The following is a 27,190-nucleotide window of genomic DNA, read 5'->3' on the forward strand; positions in this document are numbered from 1 at the left end:
GCACCTTGATGACATATCGACATCTGAGTTTCAGGAGCGAATAATCCAGTTACAGCATTTTCTAACTTTCTCCTTTGTTTTCAAGTTACGTATAAAAATTAGAAATTAACTATAGTTACAGCATTGATTAAGAGTTGTCATACGGGCAATTACTTAATGACAAACTTGGTTTTAGTAGACTGACCTGTATTTCACTTTCATGGCCTATTCTTTAGTTCAGTTGAATCGTATAATGGAACGAATTATGCCACGCAGCAGGAAATGCGTGTGTGCCAAGTAAGTGCGAGTGCAGACTCTTGAAAGTCAGTTCTGGTAAGGCAACAGGTTAGTCAGTTAGTTTAGCATTAGTGTCGCCCTCTCCTAGTGAGAAAGAACACAGCCTTACCTTCTGTTGTGAAATCCAAACAACCAGGAAAAGAGGAAGCAGGTTTGGAATTTCAAACCTGACCTAACCTTGCACAACTGAACTTAATGAGCTGTGGAAACTGTACTGAACTGACAGGTGAGTTTTATATTTTGTCAATGTTTGTATATTTCTGTGTTTATTTATCTCTTGTAGTATGGACAGAAATTTTGCTGATTTTGTTTTTGTTTTTGCTTTGTTTTGTTTGAAGATAGGGTTTTTCTGTGTAGCCCTAGCTGACCTGGAACTCCCTCTGCCTCAAGAGTGCTGGGATTAAAGGCATGTGCCACCACTACCTGGGTAAGTTATCAGTTTAAAGTGACTCTGTCGATATCTGGTGAGAAACTATATATTTGTTTATATACACAACACATGTGACAATAAAAGTCTTTGTTTTGAGCTTTTAGGTTGTATTCCCCTTTCTAAAACTGTTTAACATGTCTACAGTTATATTCTTGTAAGTTGAAATCATTAGAAGAGTCAAGTTAAAGAAACAAAAAAAACCCCACATACACACACCCCTTTATTTTCTATTTTAAAATTCTCATTACCGTTCAAATCCTTCACAGTGAGAACACTAGATAACTCTTGGTTCAGGGAGCATGTGGTTGCCATGGGGATGAGGAGCTATTCCAGGTCCATCTAACCTCTTTTCCTTTACTGCAGGTAATTTATTCTTACACCTTGTGCTGCCTAGTTTTATGTCAACTTGACACAAGCCAGAGTTGTTTGAAAGGAGGGAACTCCAATTGAGGATATGCCTTCGTACAATCGAGCTATCAGGCATTTTCTTAGTTAGTGACGGCACGAGGAGCCAGCCAGTGAGCAGCACCCCTCCGCAGCCTCTGCATTGGCTCCTGCTTTCAGGTTCCTGCCCTGCTTGAGTTCCAGCTCTTTCTTCCCTCCGTGGGACTTGTTACCTCAAAGTGTAAGCCAAATAAACTCTTTCCTCCCCACGCCTGATTAGTCCTGGTGTTTCACAACAGTGATAACTGAGACACACTTGAAGTTGCTATCCAGGACAGAGTATGCCTTTCTAATGTTTTAATGACACCGACCTGCAAAGGAAGTGGTATCTTATTCCAGTAACTATTTATCTCAGCTAACAGTGCTATACTACTAGTCACGTGAATCATCTCTTACATACTTACTGCATAGCTGATACAGGATCTCTCAAAGACTTTCTTTGGTGGGAGTGTTACAAATTAGGATTAGCTGACTGAGGGGGAGTTAAATTCTTCTACCTGACAAATTTGGTCAGTTTATTTATCTTTCCCATTTAAGCAGTCCAGAAGTCAGTTCAGGGTTTATGCCAAAGGATAAACCTCTGTCAGTTCCCCTGGCACTTGTGGCCTTTATTCCCAAAGCTATCTCAGGGACAAAGGAGGCTGTTGAGCTCCTGCCATTGTTCTATAATCTAGAAGAGGAAGACTGAGGACGTCACATCCTTACTTTAAGAACATTTCCCAGAAGTAGCAAATACCGTTTTCCCTCACATCCTGGACTCAGACAGATGGCTACATTTAGTTTTGAGTTTTCTCACAGTCATTCTTATGTGCAGTTAAATTTAAGGCCTTTGTTGCTAATGAAGGAAGGACAGTGGGTGTTGAATATCAAGTAGCAGTATATCTTTGAGTGTTATCACTGCTCTTCTCTTATGATGGGAAGATTGAGTCCTACAGGGTTAATTTGATTTGCTGAGAGATCAGAGCCAGGATTCAAACTCAGGTCAGCCCAGCTTCAGGGTCCTTTAAGCTATGCTTTGATGTGCTTCTCCCTTAAAACAGTTATTTCACTATATTCTAGCTTATCTACTAAATCAGTGGAAAGAAAACCTTCCCAAGTTGCTAGGTCAACCTTCAGAAACAATGGAGTTCTTTATTTCACCTGGCCTTGCTGGCAAAGGAAGCAGTGTGGGTACCCACTTATGCAATGAAGCCTTTACTTTTGCTGACCTTTTTCACAGGTGGATTCATAGAATTACCGACAGGGTTAGACAACTGGCTGGTGGACTGATTAAAGTCTTATTTTCAGCTTCTGCTTGTTGAGGGTTGCGACAAGTTTAAACTTCACTGGGGCTTGCCTGGCTATCCTCAGGAAACTTAAGATTTTACAGCAGATAATAAAAGGACAAAAGTTTTCTTAGGACCAATAAGAGTAAGTGGAAAATTAGCCTCACCAGACGTCACCAGAACCTTGTGATCTTTTTCTTCTAAGGATGTATTTTAAGGTGGCTTAAGGCATGGCTTCTAAGTTCTTTGAAAACTATTATTGTTGGTTAAAGAATGGGTCTCCACTATCATACCCGCATGAAAGTAAAATCCGTGTAACTCATCCTCATCAAAGCCAGCCTCCCTTATCTCCCTCCCTCTCTTTCTCCCTTGTCTCCCTCCCTCCCTTTCTCCTTTTCATCCCTCAAGGCTTACTTTTTAAATGTTGTGTTTTGGGGTACTGGGAACCGAACTGGGGCCTCACACACACACGCTCTGCCACTCAGCTACATCACCAGCCTCTCTTTCACTTGTTAAACACAGGGTCTCACTAAGTTAACCAGGCTTGCCTTAACCTCAGTCTGTAGCTCAGGTCAGCTTTCATTGGAAATCCCCCTGCCTCAGCCTCCAAGCAGCTGGATTACAGGCCTGCCTGCTCCTCCAGGCTGTTATCCTTAGCTTTAGTTCTGTCAGGTTCTTATGTCTGTGAGACTCTGAAGGGTTTTCAGCCTTTGCCTGCCTGCCTGTCTAACTCTTTGTTCTCTAGCAGCAAAGGAGGATTTGGTTGAATGTAACAACCAAATCATAAATGCCGTAAATTACACGTGTCACACCCGAGGTTAGTATTTTGCCTAAAATGTCTACCATTTAAAAAGGCATCTGAAAATGTATAAATACCATTCATAATATGATTAAGATAAGTGATACGTTTTAGTTTTCCCACGAGTTCTTCCTTCAATTAAATCACAAATAATACTGGGAACACAGAGGAATTAATGACAGGAAGTTGCATGATTTGATATTTTGTTATTGGATCAGTAGAGATTTTCAGTGTTGTGATCATTTGCAGAAAAAATTCTTTAAAGTGATGAGGCATAGGATAAGACAGAGGGAACTATGACACCGAAGATGCTGAGTCAGAGAGGTACAGCTCTTTGTCACTTTGCTCTGTGACTTTGGTCCTTCACAAACAGTGAGGAAGAAGAGGACCAGAGTCTAAAGGATAAGTCAGAAGAACTTGTGTACAACCCAGGACCACCTGCCCAGGATGGCAGCACCTATAGTGGGTTGGGCCCTTCCACACCAATCATTGATTACAATATGTCTGTAGATCATCTTGTAGAGACATTTTTCTCAACTGAGGTTCATATGCCCAGAAAACTTTTTAGCTTGTGTCAACTGGACCAAACCAAACCAAACCAAAACAAAAAAACCCCAAAACAACAACAACAACAACAACAACAACACAAAACCCAATCAGGACAAAGCTTTCCCACAAAAACCTGTTTTTTTTTATTAACCTGTATTTAGAACATTAACCTGTTTTTTGTTATTAACCTGTATTTAAATAACTAACCTATGAATATGAAACATTTTACTAAAATTTTAAGATTTCCACTTTAAGTTGTAAACATTTTTTGAATTATTTATTTATGTGTGTTCTGTGCATGAGTGTGCCATAGGTGTCTGTGCATGGAGCTCACAGAAAAATTCCCAGGAGTTGGTTTTTCTCATTCTATCATGTGGTTTCCAGAGACTGAACACAGGTCCTCAGGCTTGGTGGCACCTTTACTCACAGAGTCATCTCAGTTTAATTTAATTAATTCTGTTTAATTTAAATAAGTTAAAGAACTTGTGGTACTAAAGTTTTGAGGTCAAAAGCGTAGTAGAGATAGAGGACATAGGATATATATATATTTTTTTCTTTCACTTATCTTAATCTTTTGGTGCTGTAATATCTTTGAAATCATGTCTACTGATACATGAACATTTTACACGGATTATCTCAGTTACCCTTCCTGGCAACCCTTCATAGGAGTGCGCAATGATGTCTATCCAGATAAAAAGTGAGAAAGTTGTTTTAAAACCTCAACAATTTACTTAACTAGTACAATGTGATTTGATACTCCACCGGTGACTGTATTGATAAATGTTGTGAGAACCAAGTAAGAAACACATATACTAGGTGTCGTTTTGATTTGCACTTCCCTGATGACTAAAGAAGTTGAGCATTTCTTTAAGTGCTTCTTGGCTATTTGAGAGTCCTCTGTTGAGAATTCTCCGTTTATTTCTGTGCCCCATGTTTTAATTGGGTTATTTTGTTTATTGGCGTTTGCTTTCTTGAGTTCATTATATATTTTGGATATTGGTTTTTTGCTGGATGTAGGATTGGTGAAGATCTTTTCCAAATATGTGGCTTGTCTTTTCATTCTGTTGACAGTGTCCTTTGCCTTACAGAAGCTTTCCAGTTTCCTGAGGTCCCCTTTATTAATTGAGCCTGAGCTGTTGGTGTTCTGCTCAGGAACTTATCTCTTGTGCTGATAAGTTCAAGGCTCTTCCACACTTTCTCTTCTAATGGATTTAGTGTATCTGGTGTTATATTGAGGTTTTTGATCCACTTGAATTTGAGTTTTGTGCTGGGAGAGAAATATGGTTTTATTTGCATTTTCTGCATGTAGACATCCAGTTATACCAGCACCATTTGTTGAAGATATTGTCTTTTTTCCATTGTATGGTTTTCGCACCTTTGTAAAAAAATCAAGTATATGGGTTTATTTCTGGGTCTTTGATTCAATTCTGTTGATCAACCAGTCTATTTCTATGCCAGTACCATGTGGGTTTTTTCAAACTATTGCTTTGTGGTATAGCTTGAAGTTATGGATGGAGATACCCCCAGAAGTTCTTTTATTGTATAGGATTGTTTTAGCTATACTGGACCTTTTGCTTTTCCATATAAAGTTTAGAATTGTTATTTCAAGGTCTGTAAAGAATTGTGTTGGTGTTTTGATGATGATTGCATTGAATCTGTAGATTGCCTTTGTCAAGATGGCCATTTTTACTGTTAATCCTACTGATCCACAAGCACGGGAGATCTTTCCATCTTCTGATATTTTCTTCAATTTTTTTCTTCAGAGACTTGAAGTTCTTGTCATACAGGTCTTTCACTTGCTTGGTTAGAGTTACACCAAGATACTTTATATTATTTGTGGCTATTGTGAAGGGTGTAGGTTCCCTAATTTTTATCTCAGCCCATTTGTTGTTTGTGTACAGGAGGGTTACTGATTTTTTTTAAATTAATCTTGTATCCAGTCACTTTGCTGAAGCTGTCTATCAGCTGTAGAAGTTCTCTGGTGGAATTTTTGGGGTCGCTTACATTCACTATCATATCAGCAGCAAATAGTGATACATTGACTTCTTCCTTCCCAATTTGTATGTCCCTGATCTTCTTTAGTTGTCTTATTGCTTTAACTAGAACCTGAAGTACTATATTGAAGAGGTATGGAGAGAGTGGGCAGCTTCACCTTGTCCCTGATTTTTGTGGGCTTGCTTTGAGTTTCTCTCATTTAATTTGATGTTGGCAATTGGCTTTCTGGATATAGCCTTTATTATGTCCAGATATAGGCCTTTTATCCCTGATCTCTCCAAGACTTTCATGAGGAAGCGATGTTGGTTTAGACTAATTTTAAAAAAAGGAAAATTGTCAAACAGGCGAGCTAGCAACTAGAACTTTCCGAGAGGTTACTTTGACTTGTTTGTAATTTTTATCTTCTCCTGGGGACAGTCCCTTCGAAATCATGAGGTATTTGTGTAAATTGCTTAGGTCTACATGCCACAGAAGTGGGCTAAAGTACAGATGAGGTGGAACTCAAACACAGCCTGTCAAAACACACTGATGGAGAACAGTTGCCCCACACGCTGCCACGTACTCAGCCCTGGAAGCAGTGGAGGTGGCTTTGCTGCAAGGCAGTTGCCTCTGCCTCTGACTGTTAGTGCACCCACATAGTCGCTGGTTTTGTTTATTTCTTTCAAAACTTCAGAAAAAAAAATCTTCCTTAAGTTAATTTTTAACCCACCTCTTGTATGTTGTTATTTATGCCACAAACATCCTTCACCAATGCTACTGCTTTCTGCTAATGCTGACACGCCCGAGCTCTGGTGAGGAGAGGACTCTCTGTAGGAAAGTGGGCTTTGCTCTCCTGGCGGAGGCTGGCTGAAATAGAGCTGCTCCCTGACCCGCCACCTGGTCTGCAGCTGACTCATCCAGACCTTGGCCTGGCCACCTTGCCTGTCTGTTGCTTGGTTTCCACAGCTGTAAAACAGAGGCATGTGAGAGGCTCCCCTATGATGTCTCCTAGATCTGAAGTATGCAGCGTGACTGCAGCAAATCAAATGCCTGTGTTTATCACGGCTGAGGTGGGTTAGGGTTAATACTCACCCTATACATTCAGTCTATCACCTCACTCTTTAGAATAAGATTTAAGAGATATAAATTATATCATACATTTAAGCAAACACTCAGGGCTGGGCTGGGGATTCTTTCCATGAGCCCCTGGGCTTGAGCGCCACTACCATTACTAAAGCAATATATGTGTTTGTACGTATGCAGCGGTATAAAATAATAAACTGACAAGGTACTTCATTTTAACATGAAGTACATTTTTTATGTTGTGTTTTTACACATATACAACATGAATAGCACGACCAGGATTACATTACATATAGAAGGCTCTTTGCTTGTCTGGTTCTTTAATTCAAATAGATTTTTAAATTATCGTTGTCATGTGTGAGGATGCAGGCAGAGGTCAGAGGACAAGTTCTAGGAGCTGGTTCCTTTTTTATGGTATTGAACTTAGCCCTTTAGGCGTTTACAGGAAACAATCCCCTTGTGAGTCACCTGTTTATGTTTTTGAGACCCAGTCCTCCTACATAGCTTTGTCTCTGATCTCTAAGGCACAATGAAAAGCCCAAGCAATGCCTTATGTTTTGTTCCTCATATTCATAAATAATGTCTCGACAGTGTCATAAATTATGGGCAAATGCACAGTTCAGTTTTAGCTAATGGAGGAATTAGTGGTCCTCCAACCTGCCTGGGTAATGTATCATTTATGTGAATTATGTGGTTGCAAGAAACCAAAGTGTATTCTGCTTAACCTTAAACAATACAAAACAACAAACCCAAGAGGGATGGCGTGATGCTTCAGGGAGTACAGGCTCTTGCACAGGGGCAATATCAGAAGATCTGAATTTGATCCTCAAAAATCCACAAAGTGGCATGAGAAAACTGAGTCATGAGAGTTGTCCTCTGGCCTCTATACTTTGATTGTGGTACTTGTTTGCCTGCCTACACACACACACACACACACACACACACACACACACACACAAACCACAATTTAAAAAATGTTGAAGTCATGGACTTTTTGTTGGGCAGTGTTTTGAGTAGCAGAGATGATCCTTCAATCATAGAGTCCTCTGGCTTTGATATACCACATTTCTATGGTGTCTGGGCTCATGCTGGGCGCCCTGCAGGAACAACATTGAAAGATGGTCTTTGCAGGGTGCTTTTGCATTGACTTTCCCAGTTCCTTTCCTCCGAGCTAGCTTCTTTGGTATTCCAGAGAAACTTATAAAGTGGAACACATGTGAACTGGCACCTTGGGCTTTGCTTTGAGGAGACACAACCATGCTGAGAAGTTCACTGAAATATATTTGGGCAAACACAACTCCTAGATCAAATATACAGGCTGTGCCCGAGCCATGGTATATATCCAGGGGTAAATCAAACTCTTTATGAGCTGTTTGCCTTATTTGATAAAGAATGAAATGAGGCTTATCCAGATAATTTCTGATGACTTTCAATTATGTTACTAGTAGAAAATACCTCTACTAGTTTGGCCACGTGTAACATAACTAGGCTATTAATCAAAGACAGACAATGTCTGAGAATAGACTGGATTAAAAGAAATGTTTTATCAGCAAAGCAGGGAGAAGGAAGTTCATTCTCTTTGCCCCAAGAAAAGTTAATACTTAATCAAAGCTTTATTTTCTTTTCTCAGAACCCTTCCAAAGACTGTATTTGACTAGTTCTCATATGTGTGTTCTGTTAAGTACCTCCACATAGAGCGTGGGCACCACTCACATCTCTTCTGCTCACTGATAAGCCTGAAGTTAGACAATTGCTAAGTGTTTCATTTGGGTTAGCATTGGGCACAACTCCCATTAAGGGCTTTTGAGCTACCCCATGTGTCACTGAAAATAAAGGCACAGTTTCCTTTTAAAGAGATATGGCAAGCCTAGTGACCCTATTCCTTGGCTCCTCTTTATAATGCTTGGAAGAGATGGGCGAAGATATATTGATACAGGGGAAGAAACAGTTTCCACCAAGGAGATTGAAAATGTGGATGAGCTAGGTACTTTGGACGGGAAAGAGCAGAAAAGGAAAGAAAGGCAAGTGATGACAGGGCCAACTGCTAGTGTGGAAATGAACAGAGGATGTGTGAGAGAACACCTTCTCACCATGCCTGTTATGATTACCTGGCAGTAGGTAATAATCTGCCTTACAGATATCCCCAAGCTTTTCACCCTCTGCATTCTCAAATTAAGAAAAATCAATGATCTTTTCCAGTATATTAGTTGTCAGAGTTATCAAACAATGAAACGGCATTTCCCTGGCTTACAGAATGGTGTTTTTGTGTTTCTTTGTTTTGTTTTGTTTTTGGCTGAATTTCACCCATGCTGCACTCTGCAGAGCTTCAGGTTTTGACCTGGAGGGGTTGAAGAAAGGACAAGCACACAGACATTAATCCAGAAAAGCTGGGATGGTGTGGGTTGTACTCCATCTGATGCAGAGAAAGAACTGCAGCAACAGTGACCTTTAACAAGTGTAGTTGTCTTTACGCATAGAAATCAGTGGTTCTCAACCTGTCTGCCGAGACCCTTTTAGGGGGTCAAGGGAGATTGAATGACCTCTTCACAGGGATTGCTGGGCCCATCAGAAAACACAGATATTTACATGACAGTTCATAACAGTAGCAAAACTACAGTTATTAAATAGAGACAAAAATAATTTTATGGCTGGGGTCACCACCACATGCGGAGCTGTATTAAAGCGTTGCAGCATTAGGAAGGTTGAGGACCACTGATCTTGATTGAGGAGGCAGGTTTATGGTATACAGCTGAACAAGGAGGTAGGTTTTGCTCATCTCAGTGGGGGCGTCCCATAATGTCTCAGGCACCGTCACCTCCGAGGAGGAAGCTGGGTGTAATAGTTTTTGCACACACTGGTTGATCATTTGTAAACACTAATATTTAGAGCAGAGGAAGGTTTGTCACTATATGGGTCTGAGGATTGGGGTCCTTGGCACAGCTGTGCTAATGTTGACAATAAACATCCACCCAGAAGGGCTTGATCCTCTCCCTACAACCCCATGGCCCAGGCTGACGTAGAACTCGTGTTCCTCCTGCCGACTGTTCCGGATCTACAGTGTGGTCTTACAGGAGTGTTCTGCTGAATGGTTGTCCTGGCTAAGGCTTCCATTTCTGTGATAAAACACCATGACCAGAGCAGGTTGGGGAGAAAAGGCCTTACTTCATTTTGTACTCCCAGAGACAGCCCACTGCCGCAGGGGGTCAGGGCAGGACCTTGAGCAGGGTAGGAACACCAAGGCTTCTGTTACTTGCTTCATCCTCGTGGCTTGCTCAGCCTGCTTTCTCAAATACCCAGGATCCCCAGTGCAGCACTGTCTACGGTGATCTGGGACATCCACATCTACCATTAATCAAGATCATACTTCATAGACTTGCCCACAGGACAATCTGGTGGAGGCATTTTCTCAGTTAATATTCCCTCTTCCTGGATATGTCTAGGTTTGTATCAAGATCATAAAAACCAAGCAGGACAATTGTGAATTAATAGTAAGCAAGAACACTTATTAAAATGGGTAAGGGGATTTGAAACTTGTGAGTACTCAATGTGCATTTCCTTTTCCTAGCAACGCCACATTTCTGTTAGAGAAATTATGATATTCTTATTTTAGACCAGTGGTTCTCAACCTTCCTAATGCTGTGACCCTTTAATATAATTCTTCATCTTGAGGTGACCCCCAGCCATAAAATTATCTTGTTAGCCAGGCACAGTAGTGCACACCTATAATCCCAGCACTCAGAGAAACAGAGGGAGGCAGATCTCTGTGAGTTTGAGGCCAGACTGGTCTATAAAGCAAGTCCAGGATAGCCAAGGCTACACAGAGAAACCCTGTCTTGAAAACAAAAACAAAAACAAAAACAAGAAAAATTATTTTGTTGGTGCTTCGTAATTTTGCTTTATGAACTGTAATGTAAAACATGGGAGATGCAGGATATCTGGAATGCAGCCGCAGTGAAAGGATCATTCTACCCACATGCGGTCGTGACCCACAGGTTGAGAACTACTCATTTAGATTTAGCCAGCAGACTTACATTCAGAACCTCAGCACCTTTGCTACAGGTTGAAAACACAACTGAAGTTAAGCAAATCAGGAGTTTCAATCTTGGGTAGAGGGTTAGAAAAGAGAGGAAGCGGCAGAAATTAGGGCCTGGGTTTTTGTTAGCATAAAGCTGTCGCTATCACCGCAGATGATGAGCCACTGAGAACCACAGCTTGGTGCCTCTCAATTCCTTGTTCTTTAGCTTTACTTGTAGGTGGTGAGGCTTTTCATTTTTCAGTACACTTTTTTTTTGTAAATCACCTCAACTATTTCAGTTATTTTCATCCATTGGAGCCTGATTTCATTCAAAAGATGTTTCTAACCAATTAGGAAGATTAGAGGAGTCTTGCTGGGTTTGCTTAGCAAAGATCATCACAATGGGTTTTATTGGCTGTTTGCTGATGATCCATGGAAGGAGGATCATGGAGAAGGTCATGGGAGATCACCTCCTTACCAGTTCTTTTGTAATTTCTTAATTAAAAAGCATAAAACTTTTCTAGTTAAGTGTAGATGGAGTTGGGTACATGGAGATGACATGGCAAGACTACAGAGCTTGATTTGACTTGACCTTTCCCAGAAATGAGAACAGGATAGTGAGTTTAGCCACGTGACATCTAGTAGACTCAAAATTTCAGGTTCATTTATTTCTCCTTTTGAAGATTTAACAATATTGGTAAATTTTGTTTGGATTGGAAGAACCCTTGATGTTTTTAAAATGTATATTTTAAACTATGTTTATGTGCATGTGTCTGTGTGTATACATGTGAGTTTGAGGACACTTGAAGTGGCTAAGGAAGATGTTGGCCCCTTGGAGCTGGAGTTATAAACAGCTGTGAACCACCCGACATGGGTGCTGGAAATTGAACTCCATTCTTCTGGAAGAGCACAAATGAGCCTTTTCCAGCTCCTAATATATCATGGTCTTCAAAAGTTCTGGTTGTTGATCATACTCCATTTGTATCATTATCCTAAAGGATGACAAGGAATTATCTTTCCTATCAGCAACAGAGATTCAGGTATAGGAATCAAATAATCTTTCTCTTGCATTGCCAAAATGATAAACCAGAAAGCTAACACTTCTCCAGCTTCCAGCTGCCACCATTTTTGAGATAAGATCTTTCACTTAACTTGGAGCACCCTAATTCAGCTGGGCTTGGCTTGCCAGCATCCTTCAAGAATCCATCTATCTCTGTCTCCCTAACTCTCAGATTACAGGTGTGCACCACTAAGTCTAGTGGGTTTTGTTGGTTTGTTTTGTTTTGTTTTGTTTTTATGAGGTTTTTTTCTCTTTGTGGGTGTTGAGGATTAAGCTCAGATCCTTGTTCTTGTGAGGCAAGGACTTTACTGATGGACCCATCTCTCCAGCCTCCAGGACTGATCTTCTCATTAGGTTCTTTGAGAACAGGGTAGAGAGAATCTCTGCTACTTGCTAAGAGGGATATTGAGACAGTTGCTTAGCTTCTCTGAGCTGTAAACAGAAATAAAATAGAGATAAAATTAATATTTTGCATGAATGTGAGATTGAGTTATATAATCTATGTACACTACTATATCAAAGCTATGTTTGTTAGTATTTATATAAAAATGATACCATGCACACAACAGATATTATATGAAAAAGATTTATTGGATAGAGGTGGAGAGATAGAGATGAAATGGAAAGAGGGAGACATGGTGGGGAGAGTCCCAGGAAAGAAAGCAAGATGGACAGAGCAAGAGAGGAGAGCAAGAGAGGAGAGGAAGAGAGAGACAAAATGGAGGGTTGGCCCTTTAATAACTTGTGCTTGCACAGCTGAATAGTACCTGCCACACACCTGGTGAGCAACACCTGATGACATCATAGGTTACTAGGCAACCAGAAGCAGGCTGCCTATGCGCTAACAATATTTATGCGCTATAATTACAACAATGGAAATGAACAGGATATGTACATATATGAAGTTATCAAAGAATTAAAAAATAAAACTAAAAACTCTTAAATCTGCAGAATATCTTAAAAAAAAGCCAGCAGAGAGAAAGCAAAGCAAACATTTTTGTTTATGAAGTATTTTCTTTAAAAGTGGAGCAGAGTGATTTTTAAATTTTCTAAATGCTATGTCTCTTGAGAAATCGGATCATAGGCCATCCAGTAATTGGTGGGATGCCAATCCTCACAGCCTTTAAAATGTGATTATACAATTGCAATTAGAAATTTAAACCAGAGTGACAGAGACAAGTGTGCTAGACATGTTTCTCCATTTCCCTTCATTTCTCTGACACAGTTGCTCCTCATTGCAAATATCTGCACACACATTCATAGACACAAACAGAACACGGGTATTCTGCCTACCTACCCTGCTCTCTTCCTGATCCAAGAGTACCTAAGGTTAAAAAAAGAAATAATAAAAAAAACCTCATTTCTACTGGAAATTAAATCTACCTCTGAGAAGCAAATTTCATTCTATAAAGTCATTTGTTATAAAACTTGAGAAGTCATTCTCAGGGGCCACTTAGAAATGAGTCACCGAAGGAATGAACTTGAATCTGAAACAGTGATTATTCATGGGGCTCAGGCATGTCAGGCCAACAAGCCAGATTGCTTCACAAACACAGAGGGTAGGAAGAAGTGGCCTAGAGCCCCATGGTCAGTGTGAGCAAGGTCAAGAGAGGAGGCTCCCTTTTCAGGACAGGAGTTGCCTCCCTCAGTAAGAAAGACACGTGATCCTGCATATCACGAACCATTGTCGGGAATGACCTATGTGGTTTCACCCCTAGATTAAATGATGAAACAAAATTGTTAGGTTAAAATCCTGGAGCCTACTGCAGAGGTACTAACCCCAAACAGCCAGGTTGAATAAGGGATATATATATATATATTCCATCCAAACTGAAGAATTTGGAGAAAAGGGAAGAAAATGTGCATTGTAGCTTACGCACACTTCTGCATGTATGGTATAAAGTTGGTGAGAAATCTGTGCTCATCGCATTCTAAGCTTTTACATTTTCTGACACGTGAGTAGCTCTGTAATCAAAGTACCTTTCCATTTAATTTAAAATCTATCTGTGTCCTTGTGACCTCGATTTCCTGATAGTCATATTTCTATTGAAGTGACTAATAAAGTAGATGTTCAGGGAAAAGTGAGATAACAAATATATCCATTTTCTTATCAAGCTAGGATGAAGGGGCTTGGCAAGCGGAACAGACTGCAAAACCACCAAACCTTTTTATTTCCACGAATATAACCCAAAGCAGAGTATTCCAGAATATGTGGAGTTCAAAGCCAAATTAATACTGCAGGCAAAAATGACACTTTTTTTTTGGCTTTATGAGACCAAATCCTGAAACCTATAAAGCTCTGAACATTCACAGTGCAATAATTTCTCAGAAGCCCTTAGCCTGAAGTGTGGGTTAAGTTGTGTTTATATAGAAAACACAAGCCATTATGTCTGTGTGTTTGCTGAACTTTATACAGGTGTGTATTTACTTGGCAACCACTGACACTTTTTTTTTTTTCATGAGTACACACTGTTCTATGCCTGGAGAAAGTTTGTTACCTTCTTTGTGTGGCTGCTTTAAATGTCAGGGCTGCTGCCACCCCTTCTGGCTGGGCTAGAGTTATGTGCAAAATTTCTAGCCTTACACAAGAAATGTCTTAAGAAACAGAATAAGAACAGAACCTAAGCCCTGCCAGAAGTGTTTGCCTTGGTGCTTAGGTCACTCACACACAGCTTTAAACATGCATCAGCTGCTCGTGCAATTGCTGGGAGATACACCGTCACTGGGTAATTACTGTAGTTTTCAAAGGAATTAGCGTGTAGTTACTATGAACAACATGTTCTAGTTTGTGGAAACAATGCAATTAACTTGTCCTAGGCTAATAAATTAAAGGTAACCCAGGCTCATCTAACAGCTGCTGGGAGGAGGGGCTGGCTGGCACCACATCTACTGTGAGCTGTTTGAACTTATTAGCCTCTGTACTCAACGGGTGAGTCCTGCTTGGGAGAGTTCAGAACAAGCCTGCATTTACAAAGCGAGCATTAAAGGAAGTTTGAACATGCCCAGCTGGGAGAAAGTTAGAAGGAAAAGGGGGAAATCAGTGGAAATGATAAACCATGGCACGCTAATTTGTAGTTGAAACAGAATGGCAATGAGATACATGTGGATGTAGTCTGGGTCTACCCTAGCATATGGTCCTTGAGAAATCCATCACACCCTTACAGACCGCAATTAGGGAGACAGTCCTGTACATGCCCAGCGGTTAGCATACTTTTCAAAATCTATTTTATTTTGGTTTGGTTTCTTAATGCCTCTCCCTCCCTATCCTACTCCAGTCCCTTCAAATGCCCCAAAACTGGTAGGAGAGGAATGAGATTAGTGGGGAGATAGGGCATAATTCTCTTAGCTGCTTCCTGCTGGTGAGGGTTGTTGGGTTCCTTGGGGCATGTCCAATCCTTGTTTCAGGAGACCTCCACCTTCTTGTCGCATCACATCAACAGCAACTAGGAGCAGCAGGCATAGATATCAGCAGCCTTTTTTTCTTGGAGCTCCCCAACACTCTCTGGACTCACACAGATTCCTCAAAATTAAATATCTAGCTGGGAAAGAGCCCCTCTCGGGGCCCGAACGAGGCAAATAGTTTGCTGCAGTGGACAATCTGAATCAGTCCCACATTCTACACCTGGATCAAAACAAAGCTTTGTCTACATGCACATCATTTCTCCCTTTGTTTTTTTAAAAAAGGCTTTTCTTTTAATATGAATGAGACTTACTGTTGCCTTTAAAAATTTTTTTAATTTTAATTTTTTTCTTTACAATTTATTCATTATATATTCTGATTGAAGCCCCCTCCTTCAACTCCCCCCAGGCTCACCCTCCCTCTCTCTTCCCCTTATCCCCTTCCCCTGGTCCACTGAAACCGGGAGTTCTCCACTATTGCCATCTGCCTGTAGCTTGTTAAGTCTCAGCAGGACTGCTTGGATCCTCTTCCTCTGTGGTCTGGCAAGGCAGCGTCATCAGGGGCAAGTGATCAAAGAGCAGTCAGCTGAGTTCATGGTAGAGGCAGCCCCTGCTGCCCTCTCTTAGAGATCCACATGGAGACTGAGTTGCCAGTTGGCCACATCTGAGCAGGGTGTCTAGGTCCTCTCCATGCACGGTCCTCCGTTGGTGCATCAGTCTCTGCATGGCCTCCTGGGCTCAGATCTTTTAGTTTTGTTGGTCTCCTTGTGGGGCTCCTGCCCCCTCCATGTCCCTCTATTCCTACTCCTTTCTTCCTCCATAAGACTCCCTGCACTCTGCCCAAAGTTTGGCTCCGAGTCTCAGCTTCTTTAGGTCTGTAGATGGCTGTCCTATATTATACAGCTAATATTCTCTTATAAATGAGTATACACCATGCCTGTCTTTGTTTCTGGGTTACCTCACTCAGCATGATCTTTTCTAGATCCCACCATTTACCTGCAAATTTCATGATTTCCTTGTTTTTAATAGCTGGGTAGTATTGCATTTTGTAGATGTACCTCAATTTCTGTATCCACTCCTCCAATGAGGGACATCTGGGTTGTTTCCAGATTCTGGCTACTACAAATAAAGGTGCTATGAACATAGTTGAGCAGATGATCAAGGAACCAAGTGCTTCTTGGATCAGTAGTTTCTGGATAACCTGGATAGTCCTGGTTGCTCTTTTCTGGAATGGCTTGTACTTTTGCTGTTGAGCTTTGAGTTAGGACTCCAAAGATGTTTCCTAATGGCAAGAAGTTACCTTGTAAGTCTCCTTTGGATTTGCAGTCACTAGTCAAATGACCCCTTTTATCACGGCATATACAAACTCCAGGAAATTCAAACATTCTTGCTGAGAACCCTGTTCTGCCAGAAATGACTGGTTCGTTCCTCTGGCAGAAGGTACCCTACTTCTCAGAGTTAATGCACTGGCCATTTTGAGCTCTGAGGCTTTTAGTGGTTTGTTCACGATTTTTTTTTCAAGTGACCGAATTTACTGCAATTGAAGCACCGAGCATTTTGAAATCTTTTGAAGGCTTTTGGTGGCTACCAGGAAAAGTTAATGGTAGTAATTTCATAACCCAAGGCTGCTCCTCTGGCAGCTCAATTTGCTCAAGATTAACCTTTTCTCTTGAAGCGGGTTTTTTCTTTAACTCTTTCACCTAGTAAGGGCTTCCACTGCTTCAGGCTCCCCAGCCCACCTCAGGGGCTGTGAGAATTTGACTCAGAAAGTTTGTGGAGCAGGGCAGAGGCAGCAATGCTTGAAACTACCAGCTCTCAGTTACCAGGTCTGAAGCCTTTTGTGCTCCCTTTTCCAGCAGCGCTGTTCTTCGATTCACAAGGGCTTCTGTCTCCGCCCGAAAACTCTAGCTGCACTGCCAACTCTGTAATTCTTTCAAAACAAGTGAACCTGTTGATTTTTTTTATTTCATCCATTTTTGTTTCTCAAACCCCTGTTTATCCACTCACAGCTTTTCTAATTGATCAACCATTCTCACAACCTTCTTTAAAATGGAATGCAGGAAGATGAAGATGTAAAACTAGAGAATCCTTTCTGGGAGTAAAGCAGGAGAGAAACCAGCAGCAGAAGCTTTAGTAAACCTTTTCCTCATATCCCAAAAGAGTATATTCATTTCTCCATATCCATTTCTCTGCTGTCTCCTCTATGGCATTAGCCATTGTTCTAAGCCCAACATCTGGACACCACTTGAAGATGTTACTGTTTATGCTAGTTTATTTACCTTTCTTATGTCTCTTCTTCCCTTCTCCACCCCAATCCCTTCCAACACCCGAACATCAGGGCAGGAGAGAAAAAAAACCTTAGTAGGGAGAAGGGGCAGAGTTCTCTCAGCTGCTTCCTGCTGGTTAGGATCATCAGGTTTCTTGGAGCAAGTCCAATCTTTGTTTCAGGATGTCTTTGACTTCTCTTCAAACTGCATCAACAGCAACCAGGAGCGGCAGGGGGGAAAGCACAAGCAGCTTGCTTCTTTCTTGGAGTTTCCTTTCTCTCGATGGACCCTGGCATTTATTCCCTCTCCAGAGTCCTCAGATTTAAACTATCTGCAGCTGGCAGAGTCCCTCTCAGAGCCTGCATGAGGCAAATAGTGTGCTGCTATGGACAATCTGAAGCAGTCGCACTGGGGGGGAGGGGCAGAGGCAGATGAATCTCTGTGAGTTCAAGGCCAGCCTCCTCTACAGAGTGAGTTCCAAGGCAGCCAGGGATAAAACAGAGAAACCTTGTCTCAAAAGAAAAAAAATAATTTTATAGAGATAGAATATTCATTTGTTAGTTAAAATGGAAGATGGATTGATTTTGTAATTTTTTCTAAAATAATGATATTTTGTGTATATGTATGAGTATATGTGTGTTTGCATGTGTGCAAGTTTGTGGAACTGTGTGTGTGTGTGTGTACAGAAGCCAGAGGAAAACTTTAGGTGTCATGCCTTGGGCATCATTCCACTTTTTTTGTTGAGATGGAGACTTTCATTGCCCTACAGTTCACCAAGTAGGTTAGGCTGGCCAATAGTACTGCAGAGATTTGCCTGTTTCCATTACCCCAAGAATGTGTCACAATGCATGGATTTGTGTTTGTTTTACTGAAAAAAAAATCACACAGTCTATTTTATCACAATTTTGCCTCACCCAGATCTTCCTAAACACTCACTATTTCCCCATTTACCAAACTCTACACTTCTTTCCTCGCTCTTAAAAAACAGACAAATATTAACAAGAAACACACATTAAAAAAAACAAGAAAAAACCCAAAAAGATAAAAAAAAAAATGCCTCCCCAAAGCAAACAAAGATCTACAAATATACCACTGAGTTCACTTTGCACTGGTGAACAATTGGGCACAGGACCTTCCCTGAAGTGTGGCTAATGAGACTCCGCTGGAGAAAACTAAGTTCTCCATTGCAAGCAGGTACCAATTGTAGAGAGCTTCTTAGTCAGGAGTGTGAGCCATGTCCACGTCCTCCTCAGTGTTGGGATCTTGTCTGGCTTAAGGATGTGCAGGTAAGTGCTGCCACAGCAGCTGTGAGATCTTACCTGTATCAGCTCTGTTGGGTCTGGAAGATACTGTTTCTTTAGAGTCTCCCACCATCTCTGACTCTGTGTTAGTCCCCATCTACCGCAAGAGAGAGCCTCTCTGATGATGGATGAGCAAGGCATTGATCTACAGGTTTAACAAAATGTTATTTTATAATGGATGCATTTTTTTTTTTCCGAACATGGGCTTCGAGGATCAAAGTCAGTTTCTCTTGTTTTCAAGGCAAGCACTTTACACATGGAGCCATTTTTCTTTCTAGTAATGTTATATTTTAATAATATCAATGTTTATGGCCTGGGGAGATAGATCATCTGTTAGAAACGCATATTGGAGAGGCTGGGGGGAGTGTAGCGGTACATGCCTTTAATTCCAAGTAGGCAGATCTCTGAGGTCAAGGCCAGCCTGGTCTACAGAGCAAGTTCCAGGACAGCCAGGGCCACACAGAGAGATCCTGCATCAAAAATAGAACATAAGAGTGCCTATTGGTCTAGCAGATGGTCTGAATATACCTCTCAGCATCCATGTTGAGCAGTTCACAGTCGCTTGTAACTCTAGCTCCAGGGGATCTAGTGCTTCTGGCCTCTGTGGGATCATGCACTCATGTGAACAAGCCTCCACACATCCCCACCCTTAAGAATAATAAAACACATGAAGAATGTTTAGTATTCCATCAACATTATTTTAGTGGTCTTCAGTTAATACCGATTTCTGCTGTCTACTTGCTTGCTTGCCCAGAATTATTTCTAAGTGACTTTTCAAAAAGTTTGGTATAAGGTATGTCAATTATTTTGTCATGGTTCAACACCGGAATTTTCTTTTTGTTTATTTTCTTCTTGTGCATGTTTATGTGTGATTCCATGATGCTTGTATGTGCATTTGCATGTAAATGCTGCACATGCAACCTAGTTGTGATTATGTTTATACATATGTGTGTGTAAGTCAACATTTGGCATTGGACATCTTTTTCCATCACTTCCCACTTTGTTGTCTGGGTTTTCTCCTTTACCTGGTGCTTTCCAGTTTAGTCTAGCTAGCTGGTGTGCCTAGGGGATCCCTATCTTCACCTCTCAATTTCTGGGGTTACAGGCATATCAGTTTTATGTGGTACTGGGGATTTGAACACTGGTCCTCACACTTGTGGGGTAAACACATCACTCCCCAGATCCCAGTAATCTTAATTTTTCAATCACTTTATCTCTGTTACATAAGATTCAATTTTTATATAACAATGAAAGTTTACAAGCCTTAAGTCATATATATTTTATTTTTTTAGACATTATTTTAAAAAGAAAGCTTATGTAGGGCTTATTTGTTAAATAAGTAAAAGGGATGAACTGCATTTATGATAAATGCTGAAAGAAAGGCTGGGCAAAGAGGCTCTTGCAAAGGATCCCTTCTCATGAAGGCATGGAATGGAGCCTGGGGTTGTCTAGGAATGGGGGTGTCTATACTAAACTCCATTTTTTAAAAAGATTTATTTATTTATTATGTATACATTATTCTGCCAGCATGTACACCTGCACAACAGAAGAGAGCACCAGATCTCCTTATAGGTGGTTGTGAGCCACCATATGGTTGTTGGGAATTGAACTCAGGACCTTTGGAAGAGCAGCCAGTGTTCTTAGCCTCTGAGCCATCTCTCCAGCCCCTTAAACTCCATTTTTAGAAAAAATTGTCTGAAGCATGTTGGGTAAATTAGCTAGCAGCACTACCCTTGCCTTTTCTCACTTGCAGAAGGACTTTAGGCTCATCTGAAGCTAGCAACATCTAACTGAAAATATATATTTAGTAGGCATCATTTGTGGCAAAGGGTTTATATTCTCAACATCAAACTTCAAGCCACTTATTTCTCTTAGAAGCAATTATTCTCTGCACAGGTTACTTGTAAATATGGGTTTATCCTGTCAGAAAACAGCTGGATATTATTATTATGAAAAAGCCTTCCCTAGCGTGCAGAACTGCGTCACTGATTGTATGTTTTTAGCATTATAGCAGTAGATAAGAATATTTAAAACCAAACGCTGGAGTGAGAATTCTGTAATTTTCATTTCTTTAAAAACACAGAAATAATGCAGGCGAGGTGGCCAAATGGTTAAGGCGATGGACTGCTAAAAACACAGTAATATTATAAAAACATGTTTCATTTTAATCCCGGGTGTGGGGTTACAGGGCTGCTTTGGACTGTCCATAGCAACTAACTTTGCCTTGTGCTCTAGCAAAGCATGGTTTTGCCAGCTGCAGATAGTTGCTACAACTGTGTGATGTTTGGAATCCTGGGAACTTTTCAGAGGGTATGAAAATACTAGAGCCGCTAGGGTGAGGTGGGTGGTTGTTGGGTCCTCCAGAGGGGTTGGTTGTGGTTTGTTGGTAGACATTCTCAAAGAAGAAGCAAGAAGACAGAAATTAGATTCGAGGATCTCTATCTCTCTCCCCCCTCTATCCTTCTTTCTCTCCTAGGTAGTTATAGGGAGTAAAACCAGGGAGATGAAGTGTGGGAAAAGAAGGAACCCACAAAGTAGAAAAGATGAGCTACGGAATGGCATCAAAAGCAGTGGATTAAAAGAAAGTGTCCCTGACACCCATCTGTGTTCTCGAACAGAATTGCTGCATAAGACCTTGAGGACTGTGTCAGGCAGAACAAGTCAGCTAGAGGAAAAGTGACGTTAGGGCATGTGAATATGAGTCTTATCATGATAAAAATGACATAATTTTTGTCTGTGTAATATTTGCTTCAGTTTTCCCCCCATTCTTTCATTAGGATCATATCTCGTTATTTTAGAGATAGGTTCTCATGTAGCCTAGGCTGGCTTCAAAATTTCTATGTAAATGAGGGTGACCTTGAACTACTCCTGCCTGTGTGTCCTATGTGCTAAGAGTACATGCATGTGCCACATCTCTGAGCCCTATTTGGATCACATCTTAATGTTTACATAATGACAAGATGTCTGATGTTTAGTAGCACCTATGTATGTATGTATGTATGTATGTATGTATGTATGTATGTATCTGTCTATCTATCCTCTACCTACCTATCTATATCTACCACAGGGTCTTGCTATGCTGCTTAGGGTGTCCTTAAACTCATACTCTTATCATTTCTGTTGCTCCAGTCTTAGGATTATAGCATGCCCCCACCAAACCCTGCTGGCATCAGGTTCTTGCTGAATAAAACACATGAGTGAATCAGAAGGCCAATGGGCATGGGGATGACAACTATTCTTTAAGGTCACCTTTGGGCATGGTTCTTGTTAATAGACACTAAACTACTTGCGTCAATGATGAGTGTCTAATTAAAGCCACTAGCGTTTCCTGTGTCCCAACTGGTGTCAGGACTATTTTAAATTATCTCTGTGTCCCTTTTGTTAGTGCTTGGCAACCTGCCAATCTGCTGAGACGGCCTAGTGACTATAACTCAACAACTATTCTTTCAGTACAACCATAGCTGTAAACTGGTTCTTGGGATTTGGGGGATTCTTCAAGTGGTCAACCTGGGCCTGAATCTAGCTTTGAACGACATGGGGAAGGTCCCACTGTGAAGTTCAGCTCACAGTGGAATTACAGCTATCTTCTTAAAAAATAGTTCTCCTTCCATCTGGTTTTATATTTCTGGGGCTCCTTGCAAGATTTTGCTTGGGAAATGATACATCACAAAACTTGAAGTTTACGTTCATGTTGCTAAAAAGTATTAAATAAAAAGGTCTGTTCTTTGAAGTCCATAACAGAAGACAAGGTAGAGCCCTCTAATACCCAGGTTTAACTTTTGAGTCCCAGAGCAGAATACGTTAAAATGTAGTCTAGCTTTCCCAGATGGTTTTGAACGTAGAAGATTGACAGCTTTGTCTTAGGGCACTTGCAGAGCTGCTGTAGGGCAGGGAGCAGATTTACTTCCCCCTCTAAGATAATAAATTTCCTTCCCTTCCTTAATTGGAGGTAGTCCAGGGTTATAAAGATAGTATCTCTCTCTGAGTCAGAGGCAGACAGGCTTTCCAATTAGGGCAATAAAGGCGATGTTTCTATCGGGGTGAGTCGAGAGCTTTAACAGTGTCTCCTTTAAAAGAGGGGGTTTTTCGAAGCTTGGGGTTCTTTAGCTGTCAATCAACTGTAGCCCAGACCCTCTTGGGTGCAGCTCCTACTTTGGCTACATCTGATTCTTTTCTATTCTCTTTCAGGGCCCTAATGTTTATCATTAAGTTATTTATTTGAAGTCCTTGAACATCTGTTTTAGGATTACTTTCATTGTATCTCATAGGGTTTTTTTTTTTTAATTCACTGAAGAATTTTTAAATAGGGTTTTAAAAAAATTTTAAACTTGTTTTTAGAAATATTTTCATTTTATTTCTTCAAGGATCCATTCACTATTCAATAATGTGGTTAATCTCCATGAGTCTATTTGGTTTGTACTCTTATTCTGCTGTGATCAAACGGAAGTTGTAAAATTATTTGAATTTTTCTCTATTAATTAAGACTTGCTTTGTGTTCTAATATATCATCTTTTAAAGAGAAATTTCTACAGGCTCTGAGGAAAAAACTGTGTATTTCACTGTGTTCGAATGGGATGTTCTGTAGATGTTTGTTAAGTAAACTGATGAAAATAGGGTAATGAGATCATCCATTAATATTGTTTTTGGGGGTCACTCTGTAACTTTACTTCCAGTAATATTTGTTGTATAAAACGGAGTGTACCTGTGTTCAGGGCATGCAAACTAAGAACATAATGCTCTTTTGGTTGGTAGTTCTTTCAATCAGTGTGAACTGACTATACTTACCTTTGCTCATTAGTGTTGGTATGAAAGTTGTTTTTTTTTTCCAGATATTAGAAGAATGACATGTGCTTGTTTTAGGTGCATTTGCTTGGATACCATTTTCTATGCTTCAATCCCAAGATAACGTGTCTTTTCTTAAAGGCAACAGATAGATGGTCACTGCTTTTTGACCCAGACCACATTTCTGATATTTTTTGAGGGTAGGGGGATTGAGACCATTAGCATTCAGAGTCATTATTGAAAAATGTGTCTTGGTTCTTGTCATTTTGATGATTTTTATACTGTTTGGATTTTTTTTCCTCTTCATCCTTTCTTGCCTAACTACTATCTAGTGTGGTTTATTCTTTCCTGTGGCTTTGTGGAAATATTTTTTTTTTCCTCCTCAGTCCAAAGGATTCTTTTAAATATCTTTAGTAGTGGTTGTAAACTCCTTTAGTCCATTTTTAGCATGGAACATTTTTTTTTTCTCCTTTCCTTATAACCAATAGATTTGGGGAGTATAGCATTCTGAGTTGGCATGTTGTCTTTCAGAACGTGAGATAAGTCTTTCCACGTGCTCCTGACTCTCAAGTTTTAGTTGACAAACTAAAACTTATTACTGTTATTACTATGGGCCTCCCCGTATATGTGATGTGGGATTTCTCTTTGTTCTAGATATTTAGTGTTTCAATTATAATAGGATGAAAAAAGGCTTCTTCACTCTGTTAGGATTCTTTTGAAAAATTTTTCTATACCTTTTGAGTAACATTTTTCTTCTATCCCTATGATTCATAGATTTGGTCCTTTCAGTGCCTTGTATGTTATACAATTCCCACTGCTAGCTTATTATTTTATCTTTGTCCTTGTCGGATTGTTCCAATTCCTCCAGATTTTCTTCAAGTTCTGATAGTCTGTGAACTCTCCCTGACTGATTCAGTCTGTTTTTAAATTCAGTGTTTTCGTTTCTGTGTTGAATTCCTCCTTCATAGCTGCACTGTGGCACTTTCCCCAGCAGCCCTAGAAAGCGGGCTTGGCAGGGGTAGAGTCCACATCGGTTAGAGCCTCGGCAGCGGGTTATACTTTACATGCTACCACCTTACAGTAAGATTACTCTTTTATTTAATAAGTCATTTTGGACAATACCTAGGAGCTCCCAGGCTTGGAAAACAGAATTACCAGTGTGTTCGATAGATGTCTTCCTCTAGTAAATGGTCCTACTAACACATAGCCCAGATTTCGTTACTTACTAAGTACTTTTGGCTGTCTATCATGTGCTGAGGATTTTTTTTTCCCGTGGTCTTTATGTTGGGGAAATAGCAATTTGAATTAAAACTTCAAAGCCATGTGCTGTTTATATTTGGTGTGTGTTGATGTATGCAGAGTTAAAAATATGCTTAAGTAAACCTGTTATTTAGTATATTGAGTGAAAGGAGAAAGAAGAGAGAGTCTATCTGGGGCACAGGAGAATGAACAGCAATTCTACAAAAGGTGTCAGAAGAGCTCTCTGTAGAGGTAGCTTCATGCAGAGTCTGAATTGGTGCAGGGCGTGCTGATGCAGCCACACGCTTTCCAGATGGCACTTGAAGGAAAGGTTTTCCACCATACATGCTGGAGAGCGGCCACCAGACTGTCAGAACCTTCACAGACTGGCTCAGCTACAGAGAGCCTGTCACAGATATGCCAAACCTACAGACTCTTCCCCATGGGAAGTTAAACTTGGAGGTAGGAGGCCATCAAAAAAAGAGACAGAAATGGAAGTGGTTTTGATTTGAGTTAAAATGGACTTTAAGAAGCCAGTTTGGGATTTCTAGGGCTCTGAAGCCTGTGGATTTCCTCACTGATGAATTGTCAGGATGCTGCTCAGGTTGAAAGAGGAAAGATTTTTTTATTTTTTTTATTTTTTTATTTTTTTAAAAAGCTGGAGCCCAGCTGTCTGTTCTGGTGCTCAGCATCCTCTCCCCTCTTCTCTCTTCTAATCACAGTGGTCTTACACTTTTTCACATGGTCATATTTCAACATTCATGGTTCTGACAGGGAAAGGAGACAGCTTTGTCTGGACTTTGACAGCAATGGACCTATTAGGGCTCCAAGTGCTTACTGGCTACAAGAGATCATAGATGTTAATGATTGACAATAAGAAATATTCCTTTAGCCATACCCCATAAGGTAATGAGGAAATTTAATACCTTGAAACATGTCAAGGAGAATACAGCAACTATGCTACAAAGGGAAATAAATGCTAAGGTCAAGCTTTCCCTTTTCTTTTCTAGGCCACAGTAGTGATGGTATGTAGAAGAATTTGACACAACCCAACTTTTATGACTAAAAGTTTTCTGAACATCATAATAATGCTGAGCAATGATGGTCTTCTAAGCATCTGTTACTTTCCTTTCCTTTTTACTTTTTTTCTGTACCTGTCCCTTACCCCTGTACTTTGAAAACAGTTGTGGTGGTTTGAATGAAAAAGGTGACCATAGGCTCACAGGGATTGGCACAATCAGGAGGTGTGGCCTTTGGCCTTGCTGGATAGGTGTGGCCTTATTGGAGGAATTGTGTCACTGGGGGTGGGCTTTGAGGTTTCAGATGCTTAAGGCAGGCCCAGTGTCATTCTCTTCCTTCCTTCCTTTGGATTCAGATATAGAGCTTTCAGCTTCTTTTCCATCACCACATCTGTCTGTTTCTCACCATGCTTCCCACCATGATGATGATGGACTAAACCTCTGAAACTGTAAAGCAGCTCACAATGAAGTGTTTTCTTTTCTTCACAGCAATAGAGATCCTAACTAGGACAGAAGCTGGTACCAGGAATTGGTGTGTTGTTGTGATAGGCTGGACCATGTTTTTGTTTGGAGGGATGTAGACTTCGGTAATTCGGATTATACAAACAGCTAAACATTTTAAACAGAATGAGTAATGGACCATAATAGTAAAATCATGGCTCTGAGGGTGATTTGAACTGTGGGCCCTGTCTCAAGAGATTTCAGAGGAGAAAAATATTAGTATGGGACCTAGGGACTGTTCTTGTGATAGTTTTGTGAAGAATGTGACTGTTTTCTGCCCTTGTCCCCCCCAAAAAAAAATTGCCTGAGGCTAAATTGATGACTATGAATTAACTGCTTTAGCAGATGACATTCTAAAACCTAGCCCTGACTATGTTGCATGGTCATTAGTGGCCACTCTTCTGTGGATCTGTAATGAAAAGGAGCAAGCTGAGCAAGGAAAAATACAAAATGTACAGTTGGAGGAGAAAAGGAGCACCAGGAAATGTAAGCAGATTAAAGGAAAGCCCAGCCCGGTGACCTCAGAGCAAAACCCCATCCAGCTAAGCTTCTAACTTGTAAAAAGAAGGAAAAAAAAAAGTAAAAAGGAATTAAAGAAAAGCTTAGGGTCAGGCATGGTCATACATACCTTTAATCCCAGAGGCTGGCAGATCTCTGAGTTCAAGGCCAGCCTACTCTACAGTTTCAGAACAGCTAAGCTTAGGCAATGAAGGAAACTATCAAAGATAGAAAGCTAATGAACACAGAAATGAACTAGAGGACCATGTTTCAGCTCCTGAAAGCAGCA

The 27,190-nt window shown here is 40.6% G+C and overlaps 1 long non-coding RNA gene across 2 annotated transcripts in view; it reads left to right on the top strand.

Annotated features, from left to right (window-relative positions):
* Positions 1-323: 323 nt before the first annotated feature.
* LOC132648242 (uncharacterized) overlaps positions 324-27,190 on the top strand; it is a 60,236-nt gene continuing 33,369 nt past the window's right edge. For both annotated transcript variants that reach the window (XR_009586613.1, XR_009586614.1), the window contains exons 1-3: positions 324-502; positions 615-703; positions 1,070-1,331. This is a non-coding gene — a long non-coding RNA (uncharacterized LOC132648242). The remainder of the gene's footprint in view (positions 503-614; positions 704-1,069; positions 1,332-27,190) is intronic.

This window comes from Meriones unguiculatus, chromosome 16 (genome assembly GCF_030254825.1).
Source record: "Meriones unguiculatus strain TT.TT164.6M chromosome 16, Bangor_MerUng_6.1, whole genome shotgun sequence".
Lineage (NCBI taxonomy): Eukaryota > Metazoa > Chordata > Mammalia > Rodentia > Muridae > Meriones > Meriones unguiculatus.